Below are 13,689 nucleotides of genomic sequence, written 5' to 3'. Positions count from 1 at the left end.
ACTCTATATATATTACAGGTTGGAAACGAACAACTCCATAAAATATGTTAAAATTCATTGGTTTATTCATAAATAGATATCGTGGGTCAGACAAGTGTGGCCAATACATTTCTAGGAGAAACTGTTTAAGAGCAGCCTGACCTGTTTTAATTTCTTTTCATAAGAATTGTTATTCTATAATGCTTATTATTTACCAGGAATTAAGGAACTATGCAATAGCCTATATTTATTTCTGAACATATTGCATGAGATTCTAGTGTAAAAAGGTACATTATTGGGTAGAGTATATCATTTCATTTGATGACATTTCATTTAAAACCTTCATGTGTTCTACTGTGTTGCTTATCATGTACAAGGGTAAAGTCATATATTCTAAACCGATATTTTAAGTTTGTACAGACAAGCACTGACAGAATATGAATTATATGAGCATCTCCTTCGTACAGATGGCTTCAATAATCACGGTACACTTCCAAAGAGACGAATGACAACTGTATGTTGTAGCAGGTAACGCTGTTTAGCAAAAGAGAAACTGTTGGCAACGATGCGAGTGAAACAAGTAAAAACATGATCAAAAGCTTTTTTTATTATTATTGTACGAAGTGCTGTATAGCAAAACATTGTTATTTACCTAAGTTGCCAGACATCTGAGTTTACCATGAAGTCATGTATACGGGAATTAATGAAGCCAAATGTACTTTGCATCTCATTTCCTATGACTTAGAAATGTATCATTCTGCATTAGCAAGGCTGTACAGAATACATTCATATGTGGATGATATGATGTACCTTAGAGTAATATGTTTTTTCACTTTGTAAAAGGACAAAATCTTGATGTTACCAAAATAACAATAATTCAGATCAACTATATTTGTGAAAAAGTTGCATTCTTGACCACCTGTACGGCATTTCTATTCAATTCTTCTTGATCATTTGTTCATGGAATACCTCCAAGATTAAGATCATAAGTTGGGTTACCTAGGTACATGGCATAAGAGTTCTCTATTGTATTAATATACTGTTTATTTACACTAATCCTGGCGAGTGGATTTCTGTGAATACCTTTGTTAATCAGCTAACATACCCAATTCTTAACCATCACTTGTTCGTCAGTTATCATGCTCCTTCATCCAACAGCAATTCTGATATGCATGTAGTTCAGCTCCTTTCCTGCTTGGCGGTGTTAATGTCCTCCCAATTCATAATAGTGGTTGGCTCCCTTTGGTATTGCCACTGCCATTGCACTTCTCTTAGTGCAATAGCCCGTGTCTTGCTATAAGCCAGATCTAAATCGAACGAATGAACAAATGAACCATTGCACCAGCCAGTTTTATTTCGATTATCAGTTAGGCCATTTTTTTTACTTGCATAGAATCATTTACAAGGCTTCTTTGCTTGTGGTGGCCGATGTGGTAACGTCCCTGCCTGGTGAACGCCAGACTGGGGTTCGAGTCCCGCTCAAACTCGTTAGTTCCATAGGTCGCTGCAACCTCACCATCCTTGAGAGTAAGAATGGGATGTTTGGGGGAGCCTATAGGTCTATCTGCTGAATCATCAGCAGCCGTTACCTGGCACCCCTAGGTCCTAGCTTGGGTGGAGAAGGGTCTTGGGCGCTGATCATGTGTGTGCATGGTCAGTATCTGGGGCATTGTCCTGTTTGATAGGGCAATGTCACTGTCCCTTGCCTCTGCCATTCATTAGTAGCCTTTAAAACTTTAACCAAACATCTATCTAATCCTTGTCAGTCTTCATTTTTAGGCCATCTTGATGTTATTGGGTCAACGGTTACCTTGGCAAAGATACTCCATCAGCTTTTGATATTCCATGACATTTATCCTGTGAGATTCCAAGTAGCATTTAACAAGATTCACAATCGCCCCAATGTCCTTTGGTATTTGTTTCATGAGAAATAGTGCCATCTCAGTCAAACAAATAGTCACAAACTGTTCCTTTATAAGCAAGTTGGTTTAATCACCAAACTCTTTGCTGTCACCTCTCATACATTTGTTTAAATATTTATATAGTTTTTCTGCAAACTGGTTTGCAGCAATTTGATACTGACAAGGCTTGGTATCACAGAATTCCTTCTCAAACCTTTCTTCATTTACATCACAACTCTTCAAAAATACCACCTTTAAGCTATCACAGTTCAGATCCCAATCTGATGACATCACAAAAGGAGATAACTGGCCCAACTTTTTTTTAGATTAGCCTTTAATCTAGTAAGCATTTCGATATCTTTTTATAAAAATCTCCATGTCACTCATGTTCCACCACTACTTTCTGCTTTAACACTCATTCTAATCTCATATGTATCCACTTCTGCTTGCATCTTCTCTGTAACCCTTGGATTCTCTCTCTCTCTCTCTCTCTCTCTCTCTCTCTCTCTCTCTCTCTCTCTCTCTCTCTCTCTCTCTCTCTCTCTCTCTCTCTCTCAAGTAAAAAAAAATTTTTTATATAAGAGTTTTCTAGTAGTAGTAGTAGTAGTAGTAGTAGTAGTAGTAGTAGTAGTAGATTATTTTAGAGATATATCTTCAACTATAGGTCACTGGTGGAAACAGCATTTTTATTCTCTGTATGTTATGTTCACCCCATTGGTGACGATTCTTCATGGCAGATTTGCCGCTGACAGTTAGTCTGTCACTGCCAGTTTGCAACCAGTGCAGCATTTCATCAATTGGGTCATTTGGCCGCCGGAGACTGTTCACGACAGGAAATGTAATTACAGTAATTACGGAATATTTTCCCTCCCAGTTATTCTCTCTACTTTTTATTATCTATTACTTGTACTAATACATGTGGCAAATTAATAATAAAAATGTACAAGAAACATTTTATGGGTTTATGTCATCGAAAAGGCAGTGGCTAATCAGTGGTGGATAATCTGCCACAGCATATGGTCCCATTCCGATGATCACCTTAGATGGCTTACTAAATGATTGCCTAAAGAACTTTCTTTTGGTTTTAGAATCATGACATGGGATTTAACTGTAATGGCATAATTATTTGGTTTACTGAAAAGTTTTTTTTTGAGTTGAAGTGCTGTGTGGTCTCCAAGGATTTTCCTGATTAATATTAGAAAAGGGAATCCAATATGAGCTGATTACCAAAGAAATGATGTTCCACCGCTCTAGGATTAGTGCATCAATGTGCAGATTGATTGACTGATTGAATTAAAGTTTTCTAGCATCCTGACATCTACAGTCATTAATGCCGATATCATTTATTTTATACAAAAAATAAAAGAGTATTCAATTAAATCCATAAAAGTTAAGATGTCATTATAAAAGTTGAATAGTTTTCAGAAGACCTGCTTCTGAAATAAATCTGAAAATGCCGCTTGCATAGTAGGATACATCATGTCCAAGAATTTGGGCAAGGATAAACCTGCCATCCTCACCTCGAGCCTCAAACAGATATCTATTTCTCAAGTTGTTATAATTAGGGGCATTCCATCAACAAATGCCTCACTGTTAAAGGTACCAAACAGTCATCGTAATACGGTTGGTGTTGGCTCTTCAGCAGAAACTTGAGTGTCAACCAAGTGTGACCAATGCGGAAACAACAAAGAGACGTCTCCCACTTTCGGGGCATCATGTTATACCTCCAAGGAGATATGATATTTGTTACTTCTCTCATCTTATTGTCATCTTGACTATCCCAGTGCTGTTGCCAATTATGGCAAAAAAATTTATTGATCTTAGGTAGGAAATCATTACAGGGAATGGGATACCTTCTTGGCAGCAACTCGGATGCAGCATTCTTCGCCAGTTTATCTGCCTTCTCATTCCCAGACACACCTACATGTGCTAGAACCCAACAAAATCGAACCATTATACCTCTCCGTCCAATAATAAAAAGCCATTCTAAAATCTTTAAAAATAAACAGTTACAGGAATTAAAAACTTCTAAAGCTTGAAGGACACTCCTTGCATCACTAAAAATGGTAAAGTTACCCTCCTTCTCCAACGCTATTTTCTCAATAGCGGTTAGTATGCCATACAGTTTGGCAGTAAATATGGAAGCTGTTAGAGGAAGTGCACCTCTACAATTAAAACCATTACTATGTACTCCAAATCCCACGCCAGCATCAGATTTGGAGCCATCAGTATGTATAAAAGTCGACCCCTATGTTCTGCAACATCTTCCATAAAAAGAGACCTGGATTCCAAGTCAGTCATATTCTTCTTAACTCCAGTAAAGTATTTACAAAAAGATACCTCTGGTAATTTCCATGGAGGCGTTGATGATACCTTAAATGGAAGCACTTTACTTCTAATTATATCAAGACTGTTTAATAATTGTTTCACCCAAAAGCCATAAGGTTGAGGAGATTTTGGGTGCAACTCAAAGTATTTTGAGTGCCTTACAAGGCTTGCAGTCTCAAAGGCTAAAGAATTAGGGAGTCTTTGCAACCTAAACCAATACCGAACAATAGAAGACTTTCGGTAAAGGTCTAGAGGTAATTCTCCAGCATCAACAAGGAGACTTATGATAGACGAAGTTCTAAGGGCTCCTGTGGACAATCTATTACCAAAATGATGTATTGAATCTAATATCTTTAATCGACTTGGGGTGGCTGAGGAGTATATTTCACATCCATTACTAATTTTTGAAAAAATCAAGGCCTTGTATAATTTTGAAATAGTATTGCCGTCTGCCCCCCATGATATATGGGACAATACATTTAAAAGATTCAGAGCCTCAAGACATTTAACTTTCAATGCTTTTAAGTGAGAGACCCATGTAAGCCTATCAAATATCAAACCTAAAAATTTAGCCTAACTTACACATGGGATTCATTTTTCTTTAATGTACAGTATATATCCGGGTCTGGATGTACTCCGCGAATATGACAGAAATGGACATTAGTAGTTTAACTTGACGAGAACTTGAAGCCATTCTTATCGGCCCACTGGATACTTTTGTCAATCTTGAGTTGCAGTTTTCTCTCAACCATTGCCATCCTAGCTCCAGCAAATGATATGGAGAGATTATCCCCAAATGGTGTTGAGAGAATATCCCGGGGAATGACTGAAGATATCCCATTAATTGCTAGTGCAAACAGTGTTACGCTCAGAACACTACCCTGAGGAACTCCCTCTTCCTGACATTTACTCTCTGATAGTTTCCCCCACTCTCACTTGAAAAACTCATGCAAAAGAAATGGCTAAATAAAAAGTGGTAGCTCTCCTTTTAATCCCAATTCATATCTCCATGTAGTATCATATGCCTTTTCAAGGTAAAAAAAGACTGTCACATGATGCTGTTTGGAAGCAAAGGCTACACAAACAGAGGACTCAAGTCGTATCAACACATCAGTCGTTGAGTGCATTTTTCTAAATCCACACTGAATAGGTGATAAAATACCCTTCTTCTCAAGGTACCACATCAGTCTTGCATTGACCATCTTCTCCACGATTTTCCATAAACAAGATGTCAATGCAATAGGTCGATAGTTTGCTGCTAAAAACTTGTCCTTACCGGGTTTTAAAAAGGCTAAAATAATGGCTAGATCCCAAACACTTGGATAACTATGATCATGCCATATTCTATAAATAATGCTTAAAATGAATAACTTTGTAATAAAAGGTACATGTTTAATCATTGCATATGAAATTCCATCAGGTCCAGGGGCTGTATTGATACAAGTAGCAAGTGCGGAATCAAATTCTCTTTCAGTAAAAGGAGAATTATAAGACTATTCCCTTCCTGTAGCAAAATTTAAAATTTTCTTTTCTTCAATGCTCCTATACAGGTGACCAGAAGCTGCTACACACTTGTATGATCAACCAGGGCATTGCTAACATCATTTGCTTCAGTCACATACTGACCGTTCACCTTCAACACTGGTGGTGGGTTTGGGGTAAATTTTCTGTCAATCTTTTTATATTTTCCTCCATACAGAAGATGGTGGTGTTCTACTATTGACCGAGGAAACAAAAGATACCCAAGATTAGCGCCTAGCTTCTTTCATGGCGTGACAGAACTGGGCTCTACATGTTTTGTAGGTTATCAAATTTTCATCAGTACGACATCTATGCAATCTAGTCAAGAAATTTTCTGGTGCCTCTGTGCAAGACATTTAATTCTGAAGACCACCACGGGACTGGTCGTCGTTTGAATAATCCTGTGATTTTGGGAATCGAATTGACTCCTGCTGTATGGAGAGTTACATTCAGTAGGTCTATGGCATCATCAATACTTTCAAACTGCTCTGCACTCCCCTCGATTTCACTTAGATTACGAAATTTAACCCAGTCAGCCTTGTCAAGATTCCATCATGGCGACCTCTGTAAAGATGGACCATTGTTGGTGTTTATAATGATTGGTGCATGATCACAAGTATGCCAATCATCTAATGTCCTCCAATCGAAATCAGGAAGTGAGAGCTTGCAATTGAAAGGTCAATGCATGACAAGGTACCTATTTGAACAAGGAAGTGTGTGGGCTCTCCTGTATTAAGGAATGCAACATCCTCGTTTTCTACAATTGATGATATAATTGCCCCTGGTGTTTGCTAAAGCATCACCCCACAAAGGATGTCTAGTGTTCAAATCTCCAAGTGAAAAAAAAGGTTGAGGGAGTTGTTGAATCCCCTCTACTAAATTATCATATGATATTTATCATTTGGAGGCAAGTACAGAGATCAAATTGTATATTTTCTTCCTATATCAATCTGTACAACCACTGCCTGCAGAGGTGTACGGATAGACGAAGATATTTGAGGAACATCTCGACGAACGTATATGAGACTTCCACCATGGCTCCCTACTCGCCTACTCGGTGATCATATGGTATCCTATAGCTAATATATTCGCGAGGACAAAAGGTATTAGCGTCAAGCTTGCTCTCCTGTAGACATACAATTATGGGGGAATGCTCGTGAATTAAGAGCTTAAGTTCTTCATATTTGGCCCTTAAACCGTGACAATTCCATTGCAAAATGGAGGAAAAAACTATGCTATACTTTTTGGAAGAACTTTTGGATGAAGTCTTCCCATTAGCAATTTTTTATTTAACACTATTTCCCAGTGGTTTTATTAGAGGGTCTTGATAAATTGGGTTTTGTGTTTGTTGTTTTCTTTTTGTCCTTTTGATCTAATTTTTGAGGGGGATGGTGGACCTGAACTTGAATTTTTTATTTTTTCAAATTTTCTTCTAGTTAATCAGAAACATCAACAGACAAAACATCATATTTATTTGATGTCATAACTAATATTTCTTATGGAAGGGGGTGAGAGAGATGGAGATCTCTCTCTTTTCCGATTAATAGGTTGTGAGCTACCAGGTTTTTGTATCTTCCCCACTACAGGTGCACCTGATAACTTGGTTTCAAGTGGAATCTCCATTAAATCAGGCAAGGACATGGCCTGGGAGAGGTTAATACTATCCTTTGTAATGGGGGATAAAGGTTGGATAGTGGTGGGTAATGTCTTTTTGTTGATATACAATGGTAAATCTTTAGGATACATTCTTGTCTTATTATGCAGCACTTCATCATTAAATGGTGAATTTCTTTTTCGAGAACTACCTACAGTAGTAGGTGGGTTAGATGATTCCCGAGGAATGTTTTTAATGTCTGCATAGGTAGTAGATTTATTTAATAATCTCTTGGCATGCCCTATGCTTACATGTTCAATAATTCATTTATTCAGGGCAGCTTCTTTCAACTTATAAAACTGGCAGCTCCTATCATTAGATTTATGATTAGAGTTGCAGTTCAAGCACCTTGCCTCAAGTGTACATTCTCCATGGTAAAGATTGGAGCAAGTATTACAAATTCTATCATTCGTACAAACTTTGGAAGGAAGCCCAAATTTAACGCAATTAAAACATTGCAGTGGCTTCTGTTTAAAAGGTCGAACTCCAATCCTTTCATTTTCTATATCTATGTGGAAAGGTACATCAGCATCCTGAAAAGTAAGGACAATCATTCATGTTCCAGGTACTTTATGTACTCTCCACACTGATAGTGGACACGTAGCTAATATCTCCTCTTCCGTAAATTTATATAGATCCCTATTGAAAACCACTCCCCTTCCATAGCTAAATTTTAGAAGTGGTTTGATGTCCAATTTTATATCATCATTTTCTGTCTTTAAATTGGACAATATAACACACTGTGTGGATGACTTGGCCTTTATCAAGTAACTTTTCTTACCAAATCGAGATATATCTCCAGGTGCAATCGTTCCTACCTTCCTCTGGAGAAATTTGCAGATCTTAAAATAATTTTCTGCACCTCCTATAGCTTGAGCAAGAAGCAACATTAGTGGTTTTGGCTTTCTTTGGGATGACATAACTATTTCTATGTCTTTATCAATCCAGTCTGCTGGTCTGTAGACACCCAGATCTTTAGGTACCTATCACACAGAGCACCCTTAATACTCACATTACCTAAATTAATATTAACAATGTTACGGCTTAGATTAAATGCTTCCTCATGACAATTAAATGATAACCAAGAATCCCATTTACCATCTTGAAGTTTCGTTCTAATTTCTTTTATTAATCCGTAGCATTCAAATATTCTATTTAGCACATCATATTTAGCTTCTAATGGGATTTGGGTAACAGGCAGGATTTTCAATTTTCCTGTGTTGCCCAAATTACTCTTTTTTTCAAATGTTCAAAGAATAGTCCTTTTTAGTTCACAAGTCAACAGAATTTTCATTAAATGAATTGCCAGAGGTCCTCAACAGTGCCGGGGGAGAGTCAGCATATCCAGGGGAGGGGGGGTCATTGTCAGCAGAATCCATTAGAAAAAATAAAAGGGTAACATGAGATTTAAAATTGTTTGATTCACCTGCTTGAGAACATTAAGGCATCACATGTTGGAAAGGAAATTTGCACTCTCTCTATCGGCACAATGAGAGTATACTTCCCAGATGGTCCAATCCATACCCTACCCAAAGGATAGCACCAAAATAGATATAGAGGCACAGGTGTAAGCTAAACCCGCCTTTTAGGACCCAGACCAGGAAAATATGGAATCATTTTAGCTGAAATTTTAAAGAGTTTGATCCTTTGTTTTCAGCGATTTTTCTTCCAGACGATAACTGGAAAAGATCTTGGGCATTCTTAAGTTCGCCTCCATAGTAGATCAAGTGTTGAAAACCAGGCTAAAGGACCTCAACTGGGTGTGGAGAAGGGCAGCTCGGAAAGGACTTCAGGACCATCAAGTGCTCCTGCCTGGTTGGTGAAAAAGGATCCTTAAGTCTTGGGTTACACCAAATGCAGTGGTCAGTCCGTCCCTTTGGTCATTAAAAACTTTCGTGCACAGGAAATAGTCCCGTCAGTTTACAACAATTCACATAAATATGTTGGAACTGATGGTGGTCTTCTTGATAATGAAAAGGATTCGTCCCAGACAAAACTCCCATGTGATGATCTTTATAGACAACTAAGTTGCAGTGTGCTGTTTCAGTAAAGGAGGATCATACTTAATTAAGACTCCTCAATACAGTGACTCCCCATTTTGAAGTCCCTGCAGGAGAGGGAGGTGTTTCTCTTCCTATTCCACCTGTCGGGTTTACTCAATGTAGTGGCAGACAGCCTATCAAAGCAGACAGTCCTGCAGACAAACGGGACCCTGAACAAAAAGTATTTTCGGGGGATACCGATGTTAGTGGCGGATCTCTAGATAGACCCGTTTGTTACAAAAGAGAATCACCAACTTCCTCTCCGTGTAATTCAAAAGGTGAATTCCTGAGCAGTAACAATTGATGCTCTGAACCTAGATTGGAATATATGGTCATTGATTTATTTGTTATCTGATTTTGAAGGCTTTGAATACCCTTCAGAAATTTTCAGGGACAACTGTGCTGAAAGCACCCCTTTAGCCCATAGTACCCATTACTTCATTGAGATGAAGACTTCACCCCCTGCAGTCTGCACAGCTGTATCAAAAATTGGAAAGATGTATTATCTTTGCTTCCTCCTTTCTGACCCAGAACCTTCATGCTAGGATTTTCCACCACATTTTCAAAAGGGAATTCTCAGCCCCCAATATAACTTATTTGATGAGCTGCAACAGGCCTTCACCCACAAGACAATATCAATCAGTGAGGAATAAATGGCTGGCTTTATTGTGGAGTCAGCCACCTCCTCAGATAACCCTAGACTTCTTGGCTTCCAAACATCGACAATACTGCCATATAAATGTGTTCTAATGGAATCGGTGTGGATCTCGACTTGTACATGTTTCATAAGACCACCCAATCTTTTGCCTTCAGAAGACCATCACCACCCACTACCGTGGTCTCTTGGTCTCTTCACAGGGTCTTGAAATTTTTGGATAGGTTAGATAATGTCACTGTTCCTTTTAAAGAGTTGTTACAAAAAGTAATTTTTCTAGCAGCATTAGCTTCTGGAGCTAGAGTCAGCAAACTGGCAGTCTTTAACAATATTTCCAGGTCATCTTTTAATTTTGACTGCGGGACTCCTTTTTCTAGCCAAAAACCAGAAGGCTCTTGAGAGATGGGACCCACTCTATTGCTTAGGCTCTAGAGTCAAGGAATAACAACCTCTTTCCTGTGTCGACCTTCAAAGTATATTTACAGAGATCCACATGCCAAAAAGGTAATTTGTTTCAAAATACCCAGACTAACTAACCCCTTTCAATCGACACCATCCATATTTCACTTACATCCCTAATTAAAAGAGCTGATCCTTTATCTAGCTTGGAAATATATGATGTGAGGAAAATTACTTTTTCACTAGCGTTTTGTGCTAACATGCAATTTCAGGACATCCCGATTTTGTAAGATGGTCTGGACATGGTTTATTTATTAAACACTACCTAATTCTATACAAGCAGTACAACATTCATGCATGGTGATTGACACATTCGTGACCATCACATTAGTAGCCCATAAGGAAGGACCAAATTTGTCAGGTCCTTCAGGAGAAGTGGAGTTTTTCTTCTTGACACAGGATAGATATATATATATATATATATATATATATATATATATATATATATATATATATATATATATATATATATATATATATATATATATATATATATGGAATTGCTAGTCCAATGCAGGATAAAGGCCTCAGCCATGTCCTTCCACATGCGTCTGTTTATGGTCTTTCTATACTAGTCTTTAGCCACAAACATTATTAACTCGTCAATGCATCATCTTCTCCCCCCTCACCTACTTCATTTGCAATGTCTAAGCACCAATTTTTTTATTCATCTTGTCCATGTATTATCTAGTATATATATATATATATATATATATATATATATATATATATATATATATATATATATATATATATATATATATATATATATATATATATATGGTACTTGGGCTGGAATTTTTAAGTAATAGATCACAAAAAGTTGTGGTTCATAGGCACCATAATGAGTATAGGAATATGTTATCTGATGTTCCTCAGTGTAGTGTTCTTAGCCCATTACTTTTCAAACTATATGCACATGACATGTGGTTTGGCACAGAAAAAAAAATGTCCGTTGCATATGCAGATGATGCTACTCTCGTTGCATCAACTCCACCCTCTGAATGTAGATCTGGGGTTGCTGTATGCCTTGATAGAGATCTAGCTAAAACTAGTGCAAGGTACAAATTATGGGACATGAAGTTGAATCCTAACAAAACTCAAAGTATGATTGTAAGTAGGTCGAGAACAGAGGCTCCTCAACATCTGAAGCTCAGCATTCATAATGTTTCTTTAACTCTGTATGATTCTTTTAAAATTTTAGGAGTGATTCTCGACAGCAAATTTACTTTTGAAAAACATATTAGATGTCTCTTAATCAATTGCACACACAAAAAAAATGGCTTATTGGAAAGTCTTGTAAGATTTTCGATGATCAATTTATTTTGAAGAAGTGTTTTAATTCTTTCATTCTACCTTGTTTTATTGTAAGGTCTTGAGCTGCTCATTCCCCCCCCCCCTTAATTTGTTGGATAGGAACTTCCTGATCCAGAAATTAATCCCTAGCACCATCATTAAGTTAGTTCATTTTGCATATTGGATAATATTTTTCATAATTCTGAACATCCGTTACATTCAGATCTTACCGGACCGTACCATCCGATTCGTAATTCTAGGCATGCAGTTAATCCTTCGAGTTTTATTCCAGCTGTGACCAAGTTGTGAAATAATCTTTTTAATCTGGTAGTTGAATCGGTAGAACTTCAAAAGTTCAAAGATGCGGCAAATGTTTTTATGTTGAACAGGCTTACATGAGTCTTTTTATAGTTTATATATGGAAGATGTTTTAATATTGTTACTATTCTTAAAATATTTTATTTTAGCTGTTCATTTCTTCTCCTACAGCTTATTTCCTTTCCTCAATAATTTATTTTTCCTTGTTGGAGCCCTTGGCCTTATATCATCCTGCTTTTCCTACTAGGGTCGTAGCTTAGCTAATAATAATGATAATAATAATAATAATAATAATAATAATAATAATTATAACTGATAATTGAATGCATTAAATTCTTTGAATAAAAATTTAATACAAATTGTTAAATGCATAAATAATTTTTCACAAGACTTCACAGAATTTAATGATCGATTCCATTTTTGCAGAGGGATTGATGTCGGGTCTTCAAGAAAGTCTTCTCTTGTTCAAAGCTGACTGATTTGTGAACCTTACTCGCTCCCTTAGAAATTAAGATTTATGATCTGCATTGATACCGTATTCGATTCCATTAAGAGTGATGCCTTTCCTCATGAAAAATTCTGGTCTTGATACTCCTGCATTTTCTCTGCAATGAAGCAGTTTCTGCACTCCCATCCATTATGTTTCTCTTTTTTCTCTGATGAAGTTCAAGATTCCAATGTTGCAAAGGGGTTGATACAGATTTTTTTTTAAACCAATCTCGCTTGTGCAACATGGCTTAGAATGTGAGGCTTACTCGCTACCTCAGAAATTCTATATTTGAAGACAACGAAAAACCCTGATCCCAGTTCTTTTAAAGTGGCATCACTTTTCACAACAGCTTAAAGTCTCTTGGCGCAAGCATTCCCTCTCTGGCAAAGTATCTTCTGCACCTCCATCAAGGTTATCCATATATCACCACTTCTAGATACAGTATTTTACGATTATAATGGATAAACATTATTTTTGTGATGTCCAAAAATCTAAGACAGCATTTCGGGACAAATTGTCCTCCACATAGTTTTCAATATAACAAAAAACCACATCACCTTTTCTCCACAAAAATATTGTCCATATATATCATCAGCATTACTAGCCCAGCGCAGAACAAAGCCCTCAGACATGTCCTTCCACTTGCATCTGCTTATAGTCTTTCTATGCCCGTCCACAACCGCAAACTTTCTTAGTTTGTCAATCCATCGTTTCCTCTTCCTTCCCCTGCTTCTTTAGCAATCTCTAGGGACCCATTCTGTTATTGTTAATATACATCTATTATCAAACATATAAATATATATATATATATATATATATATATATATTTATATATATATATACATATATATTCATATATATATTTACACATATAAAATTCAGGGTCTTTAGAATTAGAGTTTATTGAAAGATTGAAAAAAATAAAATCAGGCAATGGCTAGGTTAAGTACAATATGGAAATCAAATCGCCTGAAATTACACATAAAAATCAGACTATATATCAGTTTAGTGAGATCGGTGTTGCTCTATGGATATGAGTCATGGTA

The sequence above is a fragment of the Palaemon carinicauda genome, chromosome 40 (genome assembly GCF_036898095.1).
Source record: "Palaemon carinicauda isolate YSFRI2023 chromosome 40, ASM3689809v2, whole genome shotgun sequence".
NCBI lineage: Eukaryota > Metazoa > Arthropoda > Malacostraca > Decapoda > Palaemonidae > Palaemon > Palaemon carinicauda.
Note: the sequence above shows the minus strand (reverse complement) of the source record.